The 5,516-nt window shown below is 42.5% G+C and overlaps 1 non-coding gene across 1 annotated transcript; it reads right to left on the reverse strand.

Moving 5' to 3' along the window:
- Nucleotides 1-5,229: 5,229 nt before the first annotated feature.
- On the reverse strand, nt 5,230-5,302 carry TRNAK-UUU (transfer RNA lysine (anticodon UUU)). The gene has a single exon. It is a non-coding gene; the product is annotated as a tRNA-Lys (tRNA).
- Nucleotides 5,303-5,516: the final 214 nt, after the last annotated feature.

The following is a 5,516-nucleotide window of genomic DNA, read 5'->3' on the forward strand; positions in this document are numbered from 1 at the left end:
GTAGCACTGGGCCAGTCTAGATGCAAACTGTACTGGCAATAAATTCTATCAGAGACCTTGACAAAACAGTGCAGTGTATTTCATTGTGTTTTTAAAGCTAGAATAGAGAGGAAAATATCTTTTTTTCCCTATTTGTCAATGTTTTTGTTTTCTGTTTTAAGTGATGGATTCTCTTCTTATCTAGGTATTCTTTAAAAGATGACTTAGAAGAATCTGGAATTAACAACCACTTTTGGCATTACCCATCTTATTTCATTACCAATTGAAGGTCACAAAAGATTGAATGCAGTTTTCATGGTGCATAAATATGCATTTTGGTTTTTTCAGCATCTCTTCCTTCAACAATTTTAGTAACCTCTTAGCTGTACTTTTTCATTTTCAATCTTATTGCTCCAATTTTTAATTTACTCATTTAGTGAATATTTATTAACCTTCTAGGTGCTTGCTTCCAGAAATCTGTTTAAGATATGTCTGATCACATCATTTCTCTGCTTGTTTCTTTCTTTCTTTCTTTCTCTTTTTGTCTTTTTAGGCCATGCTATAAAGCATATGGGATCTTAGTTCCACAACAAGGAATTGAACCCATGCCCCCTGCATTGGGAGCACAAAGACTTAGCCCCTGGACCATCAGGAAAGTCCCTCTTCTTGATTCTTGGGACACAGTCCCAAGACTAGAATAGAGGGCTTCAGGCCCAACTGCTCATTCCATTCATGACTGTAAACATATCTTCGTAGCATAGCAAGAAGCTTTTCTACTTCAGCTACTCCATTCCATTTTACTCCACGATGTTTTCCTTTGTCTTCTGCTTTCCTGACCTTGACACACACCAATTTTTATTGTATTTTAAAGCTCAAGCAAATTTGTAATTCCTTTTCATTTTTCCATAGTATTATGTATATAACTCTTCTAACACTTTTTTAAACTGTTCAAATTTTGCCTAATTTTAGAAACACTCATGAACATCTTCCCACCACAGAAGATTAAAGTAGCATGTAAGCCAGGGTATTCACCCCGATGGTGGGGCCACCATTAATGACACTGAAGTTCTGTGGGTCTCCACTTGAATCATCTGGGTTCAACACAAACTCTCCTGCACTTGTTGTGTAGCAATGATGAAATTTCTCTTTGGCAAATGGAACCTTTACCTTCCGCTGTGCTTATCAGTTCATCTGCATATGAAGACCAAATTAGCAAATGAATATTCTCAGATTATAATTTGGGGGACCATAAATATGTTTTCTGATAAAAATATTCCTCTTAGCATCTATGAACTTAAATTAGCCAAAATCATGGTTTTATGGACAAGAAGCAAAAATTCTGTGACTTATTAGGTAGGTGAGTAGAATCTTCCTCTGTACCATGCTTAGTTGCTCAGTCGTGTCCAACTGTTTGCAACCCCACAGACTGTAGCCCGCCAGGCTCCTCTGTCCATGGAGATTCTCCAGGCAAGAATATTGGAGTGGGTTGCCATGCCTTCCTCCAGGGGATCTTCCCAACCCAGGGGTTGAACCCACGTCTCCCACATTGCAGGCAGATTCTTTACCATCTGAGCACCAGGGAAGTCCAAAAATACTGGAGTCGATAGCCTATCCCTTCGCCAAAGGATCTTCCTGACCCAGGAATCAAACTGGGGTCTCCTTCATTGCAGGTGGATTCTTTACCAGTTAAGCTACTAGAAGTGAAGTGAAGTGACATTAAAGTCGCTCAATCATGTCTGACTCTTTGCGACCCCATGGACTGTAGTCTACCACACTCCTCTGTCCATGGGATTTTCCAGGCAAGGGTACTGGAGTGGGTTGCCATTTCCTTCTCCAGAGGATCTTCACGACCCAGGGATCGAACCCAGGTCTCCCGCACTGAAGGCAGATGCTTTACCATCTGAACTACCAAGGACCCAGAAGCTACTAGAGAAGCTCCCAAATCCTCCTATCTCTACCCTGAATTCCTGGACTCGTGTATTTTATATGGAAATGCCATCATATGTTGGCCACTGGTTTAAAGAGTATCTCATATTCTTTAAGGGCTTCCCTGAATAGCTCAGCAGGTAAAGAATTTGCCTGCAATTCAGGAGACACAGGAGACTCAGTTTTGATCCCTGGGTCAGGAAGATACCCTGGAGGAAGATAATGGCAACCCACTCCAGTATTCTTGCCTGAAAAATCCCACGGACAAAGAATCTGGTGGGGTGTATATAATTGAAAGGGTCGCAAAGAGTTGGATGTGACTGAGCGATTAAGCACATACACCTTTAAACAGTATCCCAACCTATGTGGTTGTATCTCTAAACAGATAGCAGGACTCTTTCTTTAATAGGCCATGTCACCATTGTAGCAATCCAGTTGACTTTGGGTGATGGAACACGAAGAGACAAGTGAACTCAATAGGTGTTAAGCCCAACACCTCAGTTTAGTTCAGTCGCTCAGTCATGTCTGACTCTTTGTGACCCCATGAATCGCAGTACACCAGGCCTCCCTGTCCATCACCAACTCCCAGAGTTTACCCAAACTCATGTCCATCGAGTTGGTGATGCCATCCAGCCATCTCATCCTCTGTCGTCCCCTTCTCCTCCTGCCCCCAATCCCTCCCAGCATCAGGGTCTTTTCAAATGAGTCAACTCTTCGTATCAGGTGGCCAAAGTATTGGAGTTTCAGCTTCAGCATCAGTCATTCCAATGAACACCTAGGACTTATCTCCTTTAGAATGGACTGGTTGGATCTCCTTGCAGTCCAAGGAACTCTCAAGAGTCTTCTCCAACACCACAGTTCAAAAGCATCAATTCCTCGGCGCTCAGCTTTCTTCACAGTCCAACTCTCACATCCATACATGACCACTGGAAAAACCATAGCCTTGACTAGGCAGACCTTTGTTGGCAAAGTAATGTCTCTGCTTTTTAATATGCTATCTAGGTTGGTCATAACTTTCCTTCCAAGGAGCAAGCGTCTTTTAACTTCATGGCTGCAATCACCATCTGCAGTGATTTTGGAGCCCCCAAAAATAGTCTGACACTGTTTCCACTGTTTCCCCATCTATTTCCCATGAAGTGATGGGACCAGATGCCATGATCTTTGTTTTCTGAATGTTGAGCTTTAAGCCAACTTTTTCACTCTCTTCTTTCACTTTCATCAAGAGGCTTTTTAGTTCCTCTTCACTTTCTGCTATAAAGGTGGTGTCATCTACATATCTGAGCCCATCACCTACTTTCATGTAAAATGAAGTTCTCCACCATTGAAAAATAGTGTGTGAATAAGTCATTCTGTCAGTCTAAGATGACCTGATGGAAAAATCTAGGACAAGGAAGACAAATTTGCATTCAGAAAATGTATCTATTTCTATAAGGACAGATTGCTTTTCTCCCCAGGATGGAAATTGTCCTTTGTGTCAATGAGGTGGCTGGCTGGTCCCCTCTGCCCATCAATGTTGGGAATGATGCTCTATCGGTGCTTGGATTTGACCTCTGCTATGGGCTTCCCTGGTGGCTCAGTGGTAAAGAATCTGCCTGCCATTGCAGAAAAGCTGGGTTCAATCCCTGGGTCAGGAAGCTTCCCTGGAGAAGGAAATGGCAACCCACTCCTGCCAGGGGCGGAGCTCGGGAGCTCCGCCCCTGGCACACTCCGGTTTTCTTACTTGAAGAATTCCATGGACAGAGGATCCTGCCGGGCTATAGTCCGTGAGGTTGCAAAGATTCAGACACAACTTAGTGACGAAAGAGCAGCAGCAGCATTGGCAATTTGCACCCTCAGTAGTACAGCAGTCAGATCAGCTATGGTGAGGGGATTTCATGTAGGTTTCATGCTACATGGAACCTCTGCCACCACTGAAGTGGCTGCTTTTTTCATGAGTCCAGTAGGAAAAACCTAGGATAGCTGAGGAAAGAGGCTTGCTGAAAGCCCCAGGGTAAGTCCTGTTGGGTAAGTCATTTTTTCCACCTTGATATTGACAACCCCCATCACACTGAATGCAATCTGTTAGCATGTTCATGTTATACAAATATATTCTCATTCTTTTCCTATTCTGAAAGGAATATCCAAGTACTTCTTCCATATACGTCCGAGGCATTCATTTTCCAATTTTATTCAGTGACTATAGAAACTCAATCAGTTTTCCCTCCATTGATGTAGAATTGATCTGATTGTATAAGTAACAGCCTAGTAAGTTTCCCATCTGTTTCATTCCTAAGGACTCTGTGAAATTCATACATCCTAAAAGTCAAAATGCTTTGATCCACACTCTGCCCCTGTGGATTGTTGCCATAATTGCACCCACCTAGTTAGGGATGATTAAGTGCCACCATGTGGCATCTGCCACTCCAGGGTCATAGTTTTCTCACTAAAATAGAAAGCCCAAATTCATAACATTGAAATTGAAGCCCAAATCCTCCCTGTATCTTCAGAGTAAAGAGACTATGGTAGATAATCAATAATAGAGGTTTTTAAGGATGCTGATGCCTCTTCATCAAAGTATTTTTTTTTTATTATTGATTTAGTGAAAAGTTTCATCTGAGCTCCCCTGAGGTGTAGAGTCTATTTCAACATTCCCATATCCTTCCATCTTTAAGATTCTTTCCCTATGGCATGCCAGAGAAGTTGTGGAATTTCAATCTTGTTGAATTTAGTACACTACCGAACTCAAGCTTCAATATACCAACTAAGAAACTTTTAAATCCACCCCGTATATTTTGAACTCTTTTGTCTCAAACCCTCAGCATCTCATTTCCACCAGTATTCTCCACATTCCCCTGGACTCGAATGTTAAGTGTCTCCCTGGTTCAGCAGGAATTTAAGTCACCTTATATGACATATATGTCAAGAGACCATGGAGAGTAGTACATTTTAGCTTAGAGGTGAATCAGTATCTTCTTGTGAAGAACTTGGCCCTGGAAAAGGTCACTGAATGTCTTCATGTGGCTGGATTCCTCCTATGACAGAAAGGAGCGGCCTTTGCTGAGAAAGGAAGTTTTGCAGGTCCACGTTCTCAGTTTCATCCATGTCTGTTGAAATGTTTCCATCCTAAATATCAGTGAAAGTAAAAGTCACTCAGTCGTGTCTGACTTTTTGTGACCCCCATGGACTGTAGCCCACCAGACTCCTTTGTCCATGGAATTCTCCAGGTAAGAATACTGGAGTGGGTAGCCATTCCCTTCACCAGGGGATCTTCTTGACCCAAAGATTGAACTCGGGTCTTCTGCATTGTAGGCAGATTCTTTACCAGGGTAAACCACAATGGTAGACGGCTCAAACAGGGACTTGAACCTTGGACCTTCAGATTAAAAGTCTGATGCTCTACTGACTGAGCCATCTGGGCAAGGTGAAAGTGTTAGTGGCTCAGTCATGTCCAACTCTGCATCTCTGTAGACTGTAGCTTGCCAGGCTTCTCTTTCCTGATCCCATTTATTCCTAAACAGGGGACCTTAACTTTAGCATAGATAACTGACAAAGGCAGTGAAAATGTGTTGATGGATGGATGGATAGATAGATCCACCTATAGAAATCTCTCTCTCTCTCTCTCTATCTCTATC

Source organism: Bos taurus, chromosome 22 (genome assembly GCF_002263795.3).
Source record: "Bos taurus isolate L1 Dominette 01449 registration number 42190680 breed Hereford chromosome 22, ARS-UCD2.0, whole genome shotgun sequence".
NCBI lineage: Eukaryota > Metazoa > Chordata > Mammalia > Artiodactyla > Bovidae > Bos > Bos taurus.